This window comes from Biomphalaria glabrata, chromosome 5 (assembly GCF_947242115.1).
Source record: "Biomphalaria glabrata chromosome 5, xgBioGlab47.1, whole genome shotgun sequence".
Taxonomy (NCBI): domain Eukaryota; kingdom Metazoa; phylum Mollusca; class Gastropoda; family Planorbidae; genus Biomphalaria; species Biomphalaria glabrata.
This window is the reverse complement of record NC_074715.1, coordinates 35,330,838-35,350,807: the sequence shown is the minus strand read 5'-3', so window position 1 is coordinate 35,350,807 and position 19,970 is coordinate 35,330,838. Positions and strand designations below refer to the sequence as shown.

General features: G+C 35.7%; 1 protein-coding gene across 2 annotated transcripts in view; it reads left to right on the top strand.

The window, feature by feature from the left end:
• The window catches only part of LOC106064129 (uncharacterized), a 124,552-nt gene that overhangs the window by 67,300 nt on the left and 37,282 nt on the right, over positions 1-19,970 (top strand). For both annotated transcript variants that reach the window (XM_056030378.1, XM_056030377.1), the window contains exon 2: positions 5,054-5,396. The gene's annotated coding sequence lies outside the window, so the exon portion shown is untranslated. The remainder of the gene's footprint in view (positions 1-5,053; positions 5,397-19,970) is intronic.

Here is a 19,970-nt window from a genome sequence, read left to right as displayed (position 1 = left end):
TACACAACTATTGTAGCAGTATAGGAAGTAGGAAATGGACTAGGCAATACCTACACAACTATTGTAGCAGTATAGGAAGTAGGAAATGGACTAGGCAATACCTACACAACTATTGTAGCAGTATAGGAAGTAGGAAATGGACTAGGCAATACCTACACAACTATTGTAGCAGTATAGGTAGTAGGAAATGGACTAGGCAATACCTACACAACTATTGTAGCAGTATAGGTAGTAGGAAATGGACTAGGCAATACCTACACAACTATTGTAGCAGTATAGGTAGTAGGAAATGGACTAGGCAATACCTACACAACTATTGTAGCAGTATAGGTAGTAGGAAATGGACTAGGCAATACCTACACAACTATTGTAGCAGTATAGGTAGTAGGCAATGGACTAGACAATACCTACACAATTATTGTAGCAGTATAGGAAGTAGGCAATGGACTAGGCAATACCTACACAACTATTGTAGCAGTATAGGTAGTAGGCAATGGACTAGACAATACCTACACAACTATTGTAGCAGTATAGGTAGTAGGAAATGGACTAGACAATACCTACACAACTATTGTAGCAGTATAGGTAGTAGGAAATGGACTAGGCAATACCTACACAACTATTGTAGCAGTATAGGAAGTAGGAAATGGACTAGACAATACCTACACAACTATTGTAGCAGTATAGGTAGTAGGAAATGGACTAGGCAATACCTACACAACTATTGTAGCAGTATAGGAAGTAGGAAATGGACTAGGCAATACCTACACAACTTTTGTAGCAGTATAGGAAGTAGGAAATGGACTAGACAATACCTACACAACTTTTGTAGCAGTATAGGTAGTAGGCAATGGACTAGACAATACCTACACAACTTTTGTAGCAGTATAGGTAGTAGGCAATGGACTAGACAATACCTACACAACTTTTGTAGCAGTATAGGTAGTAGGCAATGGACTAGACAATACCTACACAACTATTGTAGCAGTATTGGAAGTAGGAAATGGACTAGACAATACCTACACAACTTTTGTAGCAGTATAGGAAGTAGGAAATGGACTAGACAATACCTACACAACTTTTGTAGCAGTATAGGTAGTAGGCAATGGACTAGACAATACCTACACAACTATTGTAGCAGTATAGGTAGTAGGCAATGGACTAGACAATACCTACACAACTATTGTAGCAGTATAGGAAGTAGGAAATGGACTAGACAATACCTACACAACTTTTGTAGCAATATAGGAAGTAGGAAATGGACTAGACAATACCTACACAACTTTTGTAACAGCATAGGAAGTAGGAAATGGACTAGACAATACCTACACAACTTTTCCGATTAAAAATTGATATGTTGAAAGCAGATATTGTAAAATGGGATGATCTCTCTCTTTCTAGCAATGCTCTTTCAAAGCCAACTTAATTACTAGGCATCCTCTTGTGATCGATAGACGTCAAGTAGTTCACAGTTAAAATCGATATTGTCAATCAAACTCCTTGTCGTAATCGATAGATCGTCTAAATCTAAGTTTATTATAAGTGTTATGAACATTTGCAGAGCCTATTTATGGCCGTTCATAGAATATGTGAACTTTTTCTTTGTATGTTTTGAACCAACGTAAACTTTTCTGAAATCCTGTGAATACATGTCTGGCAATTTAAAGTAGGTCTATAAATATATTCCAACATCTTGACCTTTGACCGTGCATAATTTAATGAAAACATGAATATGCAAGCTTGTGAAAATCAAAATCATTTCATAAATATAATTTTTTTCTCATCATTTTTCTTTAGAAACTTAGACTATACCGTTCTAACTTTCCTGAAAAAAAATCTAGATCTACATCAGACTGTGTGTTAAGCTATATTTTGAAACTAGTCGGATATGACCCGCGGCCTGCGGCCTTAGTTTGGGTATTACTCATCTATGTCAAACTTGGAGAATGTTCCCTTCACATTTTTTTTTTATTTTGCCACGAAAATAAGAGTATGAACATGAGTTTACCCGCTCAGCCGACACATTTTATATCCAATATAAATTACTGTGAAAACGGGTTTACCCGATTTGTTAAAAAGTTTCGTTCTTAAATAGAGATACCATAAGGTTCTTTTCGCCTATCTTTAGGGCCCTCCGGTTGTGGAAGGGACATTAAATATACAACAGGGTCTCCGCCATGATCGAAGGAACTTTTATGCCAAGTGTCATCACGATTGGTCAAACAGTTTTGATTTGTATTCAGGACACACATACATTCATATGCCTTACTTTCTGCTTTGTATATTAGATAAGTTTAAAGTGCCAGGTAGGTATCAAGTCAGAGCAGATCGGGTAATAGCTTTGATGAATAGTTCAATGTTTCATAAGCTTCGTAATTATCCTCCCCTTTTTTTGTCAATGAAGATCTCTTTAGTTTCAATGTATGTTTTAGCCTAACGAGACAAACTAGAGCTGCACTCAATGAGCTGTTAGTAAACAAAGGATCGAGCTTAAGTCCCGAGCATGACCTGATTGTACACTAACATTGACATGTTCCTGGTAGAAGTAAATTCCAAGGGTTTGTATTTAAATAAAACGTTTATCGACAATCAGAAAATATTAACATCTTGTCTCTTGGGTCATACGGCGATATTATGTAGAGGGTACAAATTAACATATCATGTCTCCAGCTGTTTACCTTGTAAAATGACGTCTGTCTAGCTGTTTAACTTGTAAACTGAAGTCTATCTTGCTGTTTAACTTGTAAACTAACGTCTATCTAGCTGTTTAAATCTTGTCATCACATGCCGTGCACAAGACTAACGACTTTAACTTTATACCGTTGACTAATTGACTTGTATGTTAATGTTAGGTCAATACGACACGGTGACCTGTTTCCTACATATCGACTGTTACTGTATTTCTCTCTTTATGGTGGTACTGGACTACACGTTCAGGTGGTTGTATCATCCAAACCTTTAGAAATGTTCAGGTGGTTGTATCATCCAAACCTTTAGAAATGTTCAGGTGGTTGTATCATCCAAAGCTTTAGAAATGTTCAGGTGGTTGTATCATCCATAGCTTTAGAAATGTTCAGGTGGTTGTATCATCCAAAGCTTTAGAAATGTTCAGGTGGTTGTATCATCCAAAGCTTTAGAAATGTTCAGGTGGTTGTATCATCCAAAGCTTTAGAAATGTTCAGGTGGTTGTATCATCCAAAGCTTTAGAAATGTTCAGGTGGTTGTGTCACCCAAAGCTTTAGAAATGTTCAGGTGGTTGTATCATCCAAAGCTTTAGAAATGTTCAGGTGGTTGTATCATCCAAAGCTTTAGAAATGTTCAGGTGGTTGTATCATCCAAAGCTTTAGAAATGTTCAGGTGGTTGTATCACCCAAAGCTTTAGAAATGTTCAGGTGGTTGTGTCACCTAAAGCTTTAGAAATGTTCAGGTGGTTGTATCATCCAAAGCTTTAGAAATGTTCAGGTGGTTGTATCATCCAAAGCTTTAGAAATGTTCAGGTGGTTGTATCACCCAAAGCTTTAGAAATGTTCAGGTGGTTGTATCATCCAAAGCTTTAGAAATGTTCAGGTGGTTGTATCATCCAAAGCTTTAGAAATGTTCAGGTGGTTGTATCATCCAAAGCTTTAGAAATGTTCAGGTGGTTGTATCACCCAAAGCTTTAGAAATGTTCAGGTGGTTGTGTCACCCAAAGCTTTAGAAATGTTCAGGTGGTTGTATCATCCATAGCTTAAGACACGTTCAGGTGGTTGCATCATATAAATCAGCAGACGACATGTTTAAGTGATTGTAACATCCAAAGCTCGACTTGTGACGCGACTGTTTTTGCCTGACGTGATAACTCCAGCAGTTTTAATCTGGCATCATGACACACGACGCCATGTTTTTACCTTGAGGTCATAGAATCTGACACCAATCACCCAAACAGATTCATTACACGGTAATCGGATTACCATCACTCACAGTTCCCGCCATCTTCCTCAGTCTGCTGGTAAGTCGCCCAGCAGTAGAAAAAGTGTTGGAGCCTGACGCCTCTAGATGTGTCCAATTCAGACTCAAGCTAATGGTTGGCCTGCACGAGCCTCAGTAAAAAAAGAATATATCACTGAAAAGTTTTCTGGAGAATGAAAATTAGGAACAGATCCAGGGATTAAGATTGTTCTTCCACATTTCTTGTAAGGAATTGGAAGGAATTTGTTTACTGATTTTCTGGTCTCATAAATACCATAACGTTCTTTCTAAACAGAAGATCATTACGTAATATGCACATATCTATTGGTCACATTAGTCTTGGATGTTAATGTGAGATTTGAACTCAGGCAACCCGTTCTATGCTTAAGACTTAAGTGTCACCTGGGAAGAAAGAGCACGAAAATAAAATAAGAAAATAGGAAATGAGACTTTTTCTTTTTTGTCTTTCTGAGTATTTTATTAGATTCTCCCCTCCAAAGATTCTAAACAGTGTGTTTAAAAATCTTATATTGACATCCCCATGACATGTTTTGAGAATTTTAAATATTTTTTCACGTAATTTTTTTATTTCTTTTATCAAATGTTAGAAAAGGAATTGTATGGGACATTTTTTTTAAAAATTGCAAAACATTTTGCCAAACAATTTGGTCAATGAGATCATAACTAAAATATAGATCAGAGCAAACTAAGTTATTTTGTGTTGAAGATTCCCATATTGTATACAAGCACCTGTTAAAAGAAGTTATAGCCATCCACTCTAGTGTATAAGACTTAATTTTGACGGGTCTAAGAACGTGATTTATAAATCGGGGACATAGCTGATATCCAGGCTTTCAATCTTATTTCTTGGAGATGAACCATAGTCGTTACAACAGAAAGAGGCCAGCATAAAGTTTATTATTATAGCATGTATACAAATGTGTATTATAGCAAGTATTATAATCTGTATCATAGCATGTATTATAATTTGTATTATAACATGCATTACAATGTGTATTATAGCATGTATTATAAAGTGTATTGTAAAGTGTATTATAACGTGTATAACGTATTCACTGACCTATATCTGTTTTTGCTTAACCAGGTATAGCAAAGACAAAAAACAAGAACAAATGCCAACTACGAGTTCGAAGCAAAGTACGATTGAATCGAAAAGCCGGCTGCCAGATTTCAAGTTTTACAAGCCCAGTTAGAACAATCTAGAATTAAAAGCTTGTTGACTTGCCTGTTTGAATTAGAGAGCAGCAGATCCTGACTGATTGAGCACACGTAAATAAGAAATACACGTGAACGTCTGGCCGCTAGCCAACACCTGGAAGACAATGAATGCTCCTGTCAGGAGGAAGAACCAAACATACGATCACAAGGAATGGATATTATACACATTTATAGCAGACGTATAGTGGACTGGACGGAGTAGCCTCTACGTAAGTTGTTATTTGTACACTTTTTAGAGAGTAACATTTTTTGGTGAGTACTTCAAAGGAAATGGTCGGTAAGCATTGAATATATTAAGTGCACATGTGAGTAGTGGTAGGGGAAAGAGAAAAATAGAGACAGAGAGAGAGAGAGAAATATAGAGAAATAAAGAGAGAGAGAGAGAGAGAGAGCAAGAATATTAGTGAGAGAGAGACACCCCCCCACACACACACAAAGGAAGTTAGAGAAAGAAGGTTAGAGGGCTAGAGAGAAGAAAAACATCTGGTGAGAGTAAAAAAAAAAAACAACACCTACTACAAGACAAAAAAAACAACAAAAAAACAAAATTAAAAACTCTGAGTGAATCAGGCAGCGCTGGGAAAACTGGGAAATGACAATAAAAAAACCCACATATTATTGTTTAATTACTTGTGAATTTCAGAGAGAGAGAGAGAGAGAGAGAGAGAGAGAGAGAGAGAGAGAGGTTTGTATGTAAAGCTAACAAACAATACATATTTGCATATATATATATACATATTATATATATGCTTCCATTGGTAAATGTCTTAGAGTTTCTATAGCAGACGTGCATAAAATACATACAATTAAGAAAAGAAGAAAAACAAATGTTTGTGAAGTGGGTGGTGGAGAAGATTGTCATGTCATACGATTTCCTGCAGACATTATTCAGTGAGATATCAACAAGTTAGTTCGTGGACCGGATACACGTGGTATGGGCTCACATGAATACAACAAAAAGTTGTAGTTTTAAGTTAGTTCGTAGTTTCGTAATAACTGTATCCGCATCTTGTGCTTCTTCAGTAATGGTGACATCATCGGATTTGGGGAAAGTTGATCTATTTAGAAGTTATCCAAAAGTAACATAAGAAAGTGATCTAAAGGGAACATACGAAAGTAATCATCTAAATGGAACATAAGAAAGTGATATAAAAGGAACATATGAAAGTGATCTAAATGGAACATACGAAAGTGTTCTAAATGGGAAATATAAAAAAAGTATCTAAAGGGAACAAACATGGAACATAAGAAAGTTATCTAAGTGGGACATGAGAAAGTAATATAAAGGGAACAGCAGAAAGTAAGCTAAAAGGAACATAAGAAAGTGATTTAAAGGGAACAAAAAAGTGATATAAAGGGAACAAAAGAAAGTGATCTAAGTTGAACAAAGGAAATGAATCAAAGTTAGTAATCGAAACGGAACATAAGGAAGTGATCTAAAGGTGACATAAAAAGTGATGTAAGGGGAACATGGGAAAGTGATGTAAGGGGAACATGAATAGGACACAGCCACACACACACACACTGTCTTTCGCTCTCTATCTCACATACACTGCACACTCGCTACCATAATACATGTTTGTCTTGATTGAATTTAAACCAGACTTTCTGTTCTGTGTTCCTTCCCCTCCTCATCTAGTTCTGTTTTATTAATGCAATCTTACAGTTCGCTGCCAGGTCTTTCTTGACTAAAGATCTAATCAATTATTCGCTCTTGTTCCTTTTTGTCGACTCTCTGTGGTACCGGAAATGTAATAGCGAAAAACTATTCGAGCCAAGCTGAGACCTTTACACAGTTCACCCTAGTGCGTCCACTTCCTAGGTTCAACTTTTCTGTCCTTCTTATGACACGTAGCCGCCATTATGGAAAAAAAAACAACTGGCCTTAACGGTGAATGCGTGTAATTTGCCAGCTAGTACAGTGTATCAAGAGAGTTCCGGTTTTCTTTCGGCTGTATTGGTATCAGCCGTGAAGGAAGTACGTAATTATGTGTCCTTTTCATCCCAACTGCTTGTAAAAATAGGAAATGCTGGTCGAGCCTTGATGGGAGAGGTTAGTCCATTACTCCGCGTTGATCTCGGCTCTTCAGAAGTCCAATACCATCAACTAACCATCAACTAGTTCCCAGAAAGGGAGGTAATTAGCCAGAATAATAATGGAGCAATGGCTGATCACGATATAAGCGTTAGACTTGGACTGGATTCGCAACGTTACCAACATTCGTGGATTCATTTTGTTATTTTCATTCATTATCATCATTTTTTTTTTCTGTCGTCAGTTTATTGATTGATTAAAATGGTTTGAAAAAAAGCTAATAAAAAAGACATTTATTACGCACCGATATTTATCTTGCGTCTTTGAATTTTTAAAATGTTTCTTTTGGGACCTATGCCCGTCTTTAAATGAAAGTCCTAAAACACAAGTGAAAAACCTGCCTGTGTTGACCACTTCGGGGGCCGATTTTGAGTTTGTGTTTCCACACAATTTGTCTTTGTAACCGTGTTTTTGTTTTGTTTTAATAGTTATAAAAAAGAATGATTTATTTCAATTATTTGTAACATGCTGTTCTATTCTAAAGAATAACAGATAATTTAAAAATAAAATGCAAAAAAAATATAATGCATCTTGCTTTTGACTAAATAAAATTGACATTCTTAATAAAGTTATCACTCTGGTTAACGTGGAAGGTATAGATTATACCAATACATTTATGGTCTTCATATCAATTACGTCTAAGCCAGATGAATGCATATCTAACATAATTCTTTACAAAAATTGAACTAAATCTTTACTATTCTCAAAATACCAATCCAATTGAAGTGACGATGTTTTTTTTTGTGGTTTTGGAATGAAGGTGAGGTATGAGTTTCTCGAGGATTATTGATTAGTATGATTTTAGAATGTCAGAATTTGTTACCTGGCAGTTTGTGTGTTGGTAGTGTATTACTTGGTAATTTATCACCTTGTGGAGTTGTTGCGACTGTTTCTTTGTTTTCAGGTTAAACAAGCTCCTGTTTTCTTTTGATCGATCTCCGATTGATTTTTTTTAAAAACCTGATCAGAAATATTGTTTGTACTTTCTGATGGCGTTCACTTGTACTGTTACTTAGACTAGTCACATTAACATTAATAATTATTACTCGATACAGAAAAATGTGGATTTAAAAACGTGTAAACGTGATCAATACAAACAACTTTCATCATCAGAAGATGTGTATGTTAGGTAGGTGCCTAGAGTTAAAATAATGTTAGCGACATTTCACGATTAGTAGGTGCCTAGAGTTAAAAGTAATGTTAGCGACATTTCACGATTAGTAGGTGCCTAGAGTTAAAAGTAATGTTAGCGACATTTCACAATTAATAGGTGCCTAGAGTTAAAAATAAGGCTAGTGACATTTCACGATTAGTAGGTGTATAGAGTTAAAAATAAGGCTAGTGACATTTCACGATTAGTAGGTGTATAGAGTTAAAAATAAGGCTAGTGACATTTCACGATTAGTAGGTGTATAGAGTTAAAAATAAGGCTAGTGACATTTCACGATTAGTAGGTGCCTAGATTCAAAAATAATGTTCAGTGAGATTTCACTATTCAAGAACAATTTTCTCTCCAGATATTATTAGCGAGAGAGACTCTGACTGAATTGTGTCCCAGGTCTATACAATGGAAAGGAATCAGGATATACAAATGGCTGTGCTTGTTGGGGCATTCACGAGATAGCGATAGAAATGAAGAAAAAAAATAAAAAGATGAGAGAAAGAAACAAAGAGAATAAAAGAGAAAGAAACAGAATAAAAGAAAGAATAGGGGAGAATAATATAGACAGACAGACAGACAGACAGACAGACAGACAGACAGACAGACAGACAGACAGACAGATAGATAGATAGATAGATAGATAGATAGATAGATAGATAGATAGATAGATAGATAGCGTTTCGTTAATACCAACTCAGTCTAATAATCAGCGCTTTTGTTTAAAACTACAGTTGAAGTCTCAGAACTATGGATGCAGGGAACGATCAATAACCCTAGATCTAGTTCTATTATCTCAAACACTTTCTAATGGTTGAAATCTTTGAAACTTTGGTGTGACCCTGTGTGTGTGTGAGTTGTGTGCTAGCGCTATAGTCAATGTACGTGATGGTCAACGGATGGTCTGTGGCAGAGTGAGTCGTGACGGTGAATCCCCAGAGTACTCATCACTACTTTATTTCCATTAGGATTTAGATATTTTTTGTTTAGTTTTATTTCCTGAATGGTATACTAAGGCATCTATTGTCAAATCAACAGTGTGTCTGGGACGATAGGTAAAATATACACGGTCTGTGAGAGATGATAGATAAGATACAGTCTATTTCGGATAATAGACGAATACAAAGTCTGCTTAGAATGATAATGATGATAGCCTGTATAAGATGAAAGTTACCATACATTGACTTGGTATGATATATGTCAATATAGGACATTCACACAAGATGTCATGTATGATAAATAACATTCAAACAATCTGTCATGAATGATTGATAACTTTCTCACAGTCTGCCATGTATGATAGATGACATTCACACAGTCTGTCATGTATGTTAGATGACATTCACACAGGCTGTCATATATGATTGATGACATTCACACAGTCTGCCATGTATGACAGATGACATTCACACAGGCTGTCATATATGATTGATGACATTCACACAGTCTGTCATGTATGATAGATGACATTCACACAGTCTGCCATGTATGATAGATGACATTCACACAGGCTGTCATATATGATTGATGACATTCACACAGTCTGTCATGTATGATAGATGACATTCACACAGGCTGTCATATATGATTGATGACATTCACACAGTCTGCCATGTATGATAGATGTCATTCACTCAGCCTGTCATGTATGAAATATGACATTCACACAGCCTGTCATGTATGAAAGATACATTCACACAGTCTGTCATATATGATAGATGTCGTTTAAATAGTCTGTATGTGCTAATTCAATTTATGATTTCAAGCTATAAAAGGTTGTATTCATCTGCTGACTATTTTTCTAAATCAACATGCAGTCTAAGCTCTGAGGACGGAATGATTTCAAGCATTTGCTACATGGAAAAGTGTCTCTGTTCTAGTGAGGTTATAATGTAGTCTTGTAGACACTGACCATCAGTTCGATATCACTAGTCAAAATCATTTGTTGGTAGTTCTTATTTTTACATTTGAATGTTATATTTGATCAAGTCTTTTCAAACCCATTTAACCAAGAAAAAAACCCAGCTAAATATGAGTAAATAGTCAATGCCTACCAATAACAGTAATGACACGTCATACTGGGGAGCTTTAGATATTTGATTTCTATATGAACTGCACAACATTTCGGAAGTTTTCTTTGATTCCTTTGAAACTTGTTCGCTCATTTATGTGATCCATATTATACTATTACATTGTGAAAAGATTCAAAGATTGATTCTGAGTTGTAATAATTTATAGATCAATTTTGCGGAGCAACTGTTTAAATATTAGATACCAGTTCAATGATCAATTCCATGATGTCTAGTTTGACGGTGTGTATAGTTTAGCGACTGAATCCGTTATAAGAGATGAATTAATGATCTTTTCTTTGATGCAACGGTTTAACTATCAATTCTATGATGCAACGGTTTAACGATTTGTTCTTTGATGCAAAGGTTTAACGATTTGTTCTTTGATGCAAAGGTTTAACGATTTGTTCTATGATGCAACGGTTTAACGATTTGTTCTATGATGCAACGGTTTAACGATTTGTTCTATGATGCAACGGTTTAACGATCTGTTCTATGATGCAACGGTTTAACGATTTGTTCTATGATGCAACGGTTTAACGATTTGTTCTATGATGCAACGGTTTAACGATCTGTTCTATGATGCAACGGTTTAACGATTTGTTCTATGATGCAACGGTTTAACGATTTGTTCTATGATGCAACGGTTTAACGATCTGTTCTATGATGCAAAGGTTTAACTATCAATTCTATGATGAACGATTTAATGATCAATTCTTTAATGCAAAGGTTTAACGATCAATTCTATGATGAACGATTTAATGATCAATTCTTTAATGCAAAGGTTTAACAGGGTGTAGTATGGCTAGCTCAATGACCTATCTTACGTGAATTCCATACATTCAAATGAGCTTGATCAGTACAGGCCAGTGGATTTGAACTGCATACCATCGGTTCTAACAAATAAAGAATGGATCAACCTTACGAACTAATTAAAGTACACACCAATGTGTAAAGTGTCACAATGTATCAACCTTAAGAACTAATTAAAGTACACACCAATGTGTAAAGTGTCACAATGTATCAACCTTACGAACTAATTTAAGTACACACCAATGTGTAAAGTGTCACAATGTATCAACCTTACGAACTAATTTAAGTACACACCAATGTGTAAAGTGTCACAATGTATCAACCTTACGAACTAATTTAAGTACACACCAATGTGTAAAGTGTCACAATGTATCAACCTTACGAACTAATTAAAGTACACACCAATGTGTAAAGTGTTTACCATGACAGTAAATAGCAGCCAACAGAGTGAAAACAATGTCCAGTCTGAGTGAGACCACAGCTGGACAGTCCACTATCTCAACGCCTCCATGGTGAGGGACTGGCTCCTGTACGACCGCACTCCTATTTCCGTTAGATCCAGCAATAAACCCGCAACACTCCCGCTGCGTCTGTATGGGGGGAGAAAATTGAATTTGAGGCCTTCACATTGACACCCAGGTCAAGTAACCTCCCCTGTTTCCTGTCGCCACGAACTCTTGTCATGATAAAAGTATTTCAGCCTAGAGAGTTTTTTTTTTTCTTAACATTTCGGCCATGACGTAGAATAGATGCTATATAGTTTGGGATATTGGTGTGTCGGAGAGAGAGAAAGAGAGAGAGAGAGAGATGCATTTTTATCCTACCGGAAATATTCACCCATCATTAGAGTAGTGAATTCTCTTTGTTTAGTCCATGGAAAGTATTTCATTGTAGTTCTACGAATAGATGAAAACAACAACAGCATCAAACCATTTTATTTCTGCAGTAGTTACTCTGAAGTTGTTACTTTAGACTGTTCAACTTGAGGAAACAGCAGTTGTTTATTTAGACTATTCAACTTGAGTAAATAGCAATTGTTTATTTAGACTGTTCAACTTGAGGAAACAGCAACTGTTTATTTAGACTGTTCAACTTGAGGAAACAGCAACTGTTTATTTACACAATTTAGCTGGGGGAAATAGAAACTGTTTATTTAGACAGTTGAACTTGAGGAAACAGACATTGTTTATTTAGACAGTTTAACTTGAGGAAACAGACATTGTTTATTTAGACAGTTAAACTTGAGGAAACAGACATTGTTTATTTAGGCCTTTTAACTTGAGGAAACAGACATTGTTTATTTAGACTGTTCAACTTCAGGAAACAGCAATTGCTCTCTAGTCTCTAGAAATTACTAAAAGATAGTGAGAATCTTTGGGAGCGTCTCCCTGAGATCTTTCTGCCCACTGTTTTCTGCTCCTGAAAGATATACTCTGTTGTATTTCCGCTATTTGAATGAATGAACTCTGGAGCCAGAGCTGGATTTTGGATTTCATTATTTACTTTTATTCTTAATTGCGAAGTCAATTTTGTTTTCTCTGTAGTATTCGTGGTACAGAAAGAACAATTTCTTAGCTTAGCCCCAATAGCATTTTTTTTAGCATCGATAACACACATTTTTTTATTTCATTTCCAAACATTTACTGGCATCTAAATATAGAAATTGTTAGAAGTGAACAGGCAAAATTATTTGTTTACTTTCGAATATGTTTGCCGACTCGTCCTCTTTCTTCTTTGTTTCTATCATTCTCTCTCTGTTTCCCTGTCTCTCTCTCTCCTCCTCTATCCCTCTTTATGTCATTCTCGCTCTCTCTGTCTACAAGTGTTGGTTGTCACGCCTCCAGCTGTAACTTCAGTGAATTACTGAAGTGAGATTGCGGGAGGGGGGTGAGGGCGGGACGGGGTCAGGCAACAGAATTCTAACATATTATCAAATACATGCCCGAATAACAAAAACAAAAATGGCTGATTTACTTGCACAATCAGAACACATTTAAAACAAAACTTTCTTTTTAACTCAAATCTCCACTAAGGTCAGGGTCAAGTTTATGTGTGCTTTTCTTTTTTTTTCTTTTCTAAAAGACTTATCAATGACATCTTGTGGTAGTGCTCTGTTGACAGTTGCTATATCAAAGTAAAGAGAATAGATGAATGGACTATTGCTTGCAATAAATTGGTTCGAGTGTATGATGAAATAAGGGGAGGCTACTGGCTAGATTAAGTTGCTTTGTTATCTCCCCCAGATACTCTCCTTCTGTTAATTAATACTAGTCAGAAGCAGGCCAGTGAAGTGTGAGGACATGTTTGATTGGACAAATACTGAGAGAGTGTCAGGTTGTCTACCCTACTCATTCCCCCCCCCTCCCCTATTCACACTCACTGGCTTTTCATTCTCCAGAGAGTCTCATTGCTCTGCCAAGGCCGCAGACGTCCTTTTTAACTGAAGCACCAATCACACTGAAATAAAACAAATCCTGCGCAGATTATCGCACACCAATTAGATCAAATAATAATCTTTTCAGACCGAGGTAAAGATATAAAGATATTACTATAGGATTACGCAAATCAAACAATCATATTTTGATCATTTTTTCCCCAAATTTCACAAAAGTAAATTAGAAAAATACATTAACCCAGCACTGATGACAAGTATTCCAACTATTAGATAAGCGTACACTTAACATGACATAGTAGCACAAAGAAGCATTATACATTACAATCATCTCTATATATAATTGTCTTCATGGCTCAACAGTTTGGACACCAAGAAGATCCTCTTTATTTCTACAAGTCGGACTAGAGTTCCCCCACGTAGATGGGGGGGGGGGACAAGTAGTATTCACCCGTCACTAAATAGCAGGAGCTCCTGGTAAATCAGGAAATCAGTAATAAGTTATAAAATGGTTTAATTTAATAATTTACACCTAGAATTAGCGCGGGTCCAATGAAAGTGCGGGGCCCATTCGGGTAGCATATATAGGAGTGGCCTAAGGCTGGCCCTGCAAAATAGCGGCTTATGCTACGCCGTGGGTCGACTAGTAATTATTAAAATAACAAAATGCTAAATAAAATAAAATAAACTAACATGACAAATAAGACATTAAATCCTCAGTATTTGTTTATCATTGCAGTCCCAATGGGTTGGTAAATAAACCTAACGTAAAAAACAACAAAACAAATCAAAACAAAAACTAAAAACACTGAATTTTATGTCAAGAAAACTGTGGAGTTTGCGTTTTCTCATAAACTCTTAGGTGGCAGATATAAGTCCGCTTTATGAAAAGAGATACCAGTCTCTCTCTCTCTCTCTCTCTCTCTCTCTCTCTCTCTCTCTCTATATATATATATATATATATATATATATATATATATATATATATATATATATATATATATATATATATATATATATAGTTTTTGATAATGTGAACAAGACAAAATTAAGGGCGAAATTAAATTTACAATAGCGCTTCTTTGGCTGATAGAACGTTGGTTAGGGGACCAAAAAGTCATAGGAGACCTTCTCGTGTGTAATTCATAAACCAAAAAGTCATAGGAGACCTTCTCGTGTGTAATTCATAAACCAAAAAGTCATAGGAGACCTTCTCGTGTGTAATTCATAAACCAAAAAGTCATAGGAGACCTTCTCGTGTGTAATTCATAAACCAAAAAGTCATAGGAGACCTTCTCGTGTGTAATTCATAAACCAAAAAGTCATAGGAGACCTTCTCGTATGTAATTCATAAACCAAAAAGTCATAGGAGACCTTCTCGTGTGTAATTCATAAACCAAAAAGTCATAGGAGACCTTCTCGTATGTAATTCATAAACCAAAAAGTCATAGGAGACCTTCTCGTGTGTAATTCATAAACCAAAAAGTCATAGGAGACCTTCTCGTGTGTAATTCCTAAACCAATCTACACACTAGCCACATGCCTGTCTCCCTTCATACAAAATGTATATTTTGTGCATGATTGTATGCGATCACTCACATTTCACGCACGAGATCCTGAGTGTTGTCTGAATATGATCAGCGTGATGATTTGTTTACATATACAAACAAATGAGCAATGTCCTGACCACATTCGCTATAAGTAATGAAATGTGCACACTCTGTTTAGACAATGAAATGTGCACTCTCTATATAGTCAAAGAGATTGCCATGTCCAGTCTAGGTCTAGGTCCAGTCTAGGTCTAGGTCCAGTCTAGGTCTAATATTTGTTTGTGTACCATTCAATGTGATTTCTTCATTTTTAATGCAAGGATAAACAGTTTCGGTAATACAGAGTCGCTAATACAAAAAAGATCAGAAGTGACCTTCCTACCTATTGTACAAACTATCTTGAAATCGGTCTTCGATAGCGCTTTAATTTTGAGATGTAAACTTAATAGACGCAAAGATAGATGGTTAGTCTGATTGACAGCTTACAAAACCAATAGCGGCTTTTCCCCATTCGGTGGCGCTAAAAACACAAACAAAAAAAGAGATAGATTGAGAAACTCTAGAAGTGGAATACAATGTTCATGTACCACAGCGTGATGTCAGCCAAAGTGTTGGGAGGAACATAGTATCTTTGGTGACCTCATACTACAAATATAGGCTATAGAAGAAGATTTTTGTTTCCAGACGAAAGGCGGTGCAGTTGCCTATCTGCTATATTAGGACAAAATTATTAATTCAATTTCCTGATTAGACTCAATGTTGCCTTTGGCAGCGAGGCTTCTATTCACTGCTTTTTAGTATTTAGCTTGCGTTTGTCTGTATTGAAGAGTTTCATGAAATGACGACAGGTCTATAAATAGCAAGCTTTTTTGGTGTCTCTGGTGTACAGAATCCGGAAAGGAGCCTCCACAAAAAAAAAAGGAATTGAGTATTTCGACGCGGGTCAGAAACTTTTAGATTTTTTTTTAACATTTTTTTCCGCATTTTTACGTCTGGTATAAAGTGTCCACTTGTAGCATGCTCGTAATAAGTCAATATAGCTCCGGATTTACGACAGTCTGTCTACCAAATGTCTTATCCCCCACAAACAAATAAAAATTTAGACTTGTTAAAACAAAATTATGCATATTAAATATATTCTTTAAAAGGAAAGTAACAAAAACTCTATTACTTTCGTCTAAAATAGAGCATGCTTTTTAGATATAAGTATATAAGTATTTTCCTTCATCTTTATTATAGCTTTCGAAAAAATTGTAGGGGCCTCAACATATTTAAATCCGGCCCTATATATGTATGCTCTCAAGAATAAAACAATTTAAATATAAACAAGAAGCTGATGACTGTGAACAGCGTTTAGTACGAAAACCTCCAATAGCACAATTGAAGCAATAACTCCAATGGGAAGTATCCAACTAATTATCTCCAGCCATATTAAACCAGGCAAGCATAGAGTTAATGTCAGCATTAAAACCTATTGGCAATAAACTGTTCTGTATTTATGTGTTTGGGAAAGCAATGGGGTACAAAACAACATAAAAATCAATTTAATTAAACTTAATAAACAGTTTGTCTGAGCCAGGTTGCCCCCATGTCATTTTCCTGACTACAGATGGCGCTAAAGCCTGATGTACTCCACCACCTCCCCACGCCTTCACGTCAACGAGCAGTGAACGGATTGAGGTATTGAAACAATGATAAGAGATGAAAGTAATCCTGGGCATTAACCCGAGGGATGTGTGTGTGTGTATGTGAGAGAGAGAGAGATAGAGAGAGAGAGAGAGAGAGAGAGAAAATTTGGGGGGTAGCAATCAAAAGCTCTATCATATTGGTCAAGGAGGTACTTAGCAATTTTTGGTACGGCTCCCGAGCCTCGTTAGTAGAGTAGTTAGACGATGTAAACCTAGTCAATCTAACAGTACTTAAAAAGGTTACTAGACTGGCACTTTTGGTTCGATTTCTAAATACAGCCTCGTTAGTAGACCTAGTTAGAAGATGTAGACCTATATAGAAGATGTAGACTTGGTTAGAAGATGTAGACCTAGTTAGAAGATGTAGACTTGGTTAGAAGATGTAGACTTAGTTAGAAGATGTAGACCTGGTTAGAAGATGTAGACCTAGTTAGAAGATGTAGACTTGGTTAGAAGATGTAGACCTAGTTAGAAGATGTAGACCTGGTTAGAAGATGTAGACCTAGTTAGAAGATGTAGACTTGGTTAGAAGATGTAGACCTAGTTAGAAGATGTAGACTTGGTTAGAAGATGTAGACCTAGTTAGAAGATGTAGACTTGGTTAGAAGATGTAGACTTGGTTAGAAGATGTAGACCTGGTTAGAAGATGTAAACCTAGTTAGAAGATGTAGACCTGGTTAGAAGATGTAGACCTAGTTAGAAGATGTAGACCTGGTTAGAAGATGTAGACCTAGTTAGAAGATGTAGACTTGGTTAGAAGATGTAGACCTAGTTAGAAGATGTAGACCTAGTAGAAGATGTAGACCTAGTTAGAAGATGTAGACCTAGTTAGAAGATGTAGACTTGGTTAGAAGATGTAGACCTAGTTAGAAGATGTAGACTTGGTTAGAAGATGTAGACCTAGTTAGAAGATGTAGACCTATTTAGAAGATGTAGACCTAGTTAGAAGATGTAGACCTATTTAGAAGATGTAGACCTAGTTAGAAGATGTTGACCTATTTAGAAGATGTAGACCTAGTTAGAAGATATAGACCTATTTAGAAGATGTAGACCTAGTTAGAAGATATAGACCTATTTAGAAGATGTAGACCTAGTTAGAAGATGTAGACCTATTTAGAAGATGTAGACCTAGTTAGAAGATGTAGACCTATTTAGAAGATGTAGACCTAGTTAGAAGATGTAGACCTATTTAGAAGATGTAGACCTAGTTAGAAGATGTAGACCTATTTAGAAGATGTAGACCTAGTTAGAAGATGTTGACCTATTTAGAAGATGTAGACCTAGTTAGAAGATATAGACCTATTTAGAAGATGTAGACCTAGTTAGAAGATGTAGACCTATTTAGAAGATGTAGACCTAGTTAGAAGATGTAGACCTATTTAGAAGATGTAGACCTAGTTAGAAGATGTAGACCTATTTAGAAGATGTAGACCTAGTTAGAAGATATAGACCTATTTAGAAGATGTACATTTATCTACAAAATATATTTCTAGCTAGAAGATGTCGATTTAATTAGACTATGTAGATCTAGTTCAACTATGTAGATCTAGTTCAAGTATGTAGATCTAGTTCAACTATGTAGATCTAGTTCAAGTTGAACTGAGGTTATTTATTATGTTTAATGTTTTATAAAATTGAGTCACTCATGTATAGCTAATTATCACAAGTGGATTGAGTCTAGAGACTTTATCAAAGCTAACAAACTTGAACTATTCCAAATGATGAATGCAACCCAATGAAAGGAAGTAGAAAAAAAATGGAATATTTGATTATTACATAACAGATAAGCAAATGAATCTACAATGGATGCTCAGTATGTTTCGTTCCACTGCACTTCAAATATTAAAATCTTTGTTTATGGACATGATCTTTGAATATCTCACTTCCCAATTTTTATTTGTTGTAAAAAAATATACCTGGACAGTATTGGGTAGTACTGAATAGTGTACATTTCATGCTTTTATTTTTTATTATATTGTCGTAATTTTATAATAAATAAAACTTATAAACATATACTATTTGGCATTAAAATGGGTAATTTGTGTTTTTCTATGTTATAACTAATATGTTTTATCTTAAAGATTGAAAAAATAAATTGTCATGTTTCTCACGGGGCCACTTCCTGTTAGTGCACACTGCCAGTGCACATCTCATAGAATCTTTGCTATAGAGAAAGAAAGAGACATAGAGAGAGAGAGAGAGAGAGACAAAGACAGAGGCAGAAAGTACGAGAGAGAGAGAGAGAGAGACAAAGACAGAGGCAGAAAGTACGAGAGAGAGAGAGAGGTGAAAGATTTCTTCTAATGTAATTTTAGGGCTTAGTTTCATATTTCTTAGAATTTGGTAGCTAATAAATTCCATGGGGTGATATTTCCCCCCCCCCCCTTGTAAATCAAAGTCTATTTGCTGGGACAAGTAGATGGACAGTCAACAGCTGGCTAGTCAATCTAAAAGTACTGAAAAGGTCACTAGACTGGCACTTTTGGTTCGATTTCTTAACACAGAAAATGTTGGGAAAAAAATCGAAGTCTAACTAGTACATTTCAGTTCTATACAAAAGTATTTCTTGATTCATATTGTATAAAATACAGTTAGGCTCACTCGATCTTTTTAAATAGCGTAGTAGGCGTTACTAATAACATTTAAAAAAATAAACAATTTTCTACAAACTAATGAGAGAGAGAGAGAGAGACAGACAGAGAGAGAGAGACAGAGAGAGAGAGAGTGAGCACCAGTCAGACTTTCAAGCAAAAACTATAGTGTATTTAAAATGTAAACTAAAGCTGTAAAATAGCTTATTTTTATTAGCTTTTAAAAGGACGTAATCATCTTCTTTTTTGAAGTAACGTCTGTATTATATAAGATAAGATCACAATTAGCAATAAAAAAAAATACTACATAGATATAAAATACAGTAAAGTTCCCTAATCTAAGCATCAAAATAGCTTAAGAAAGAGTTTAATAAGAGCTAAATCGCCATGTAGTGAACAAAAGTCGTTTGGGGCTTTAAATTCCAA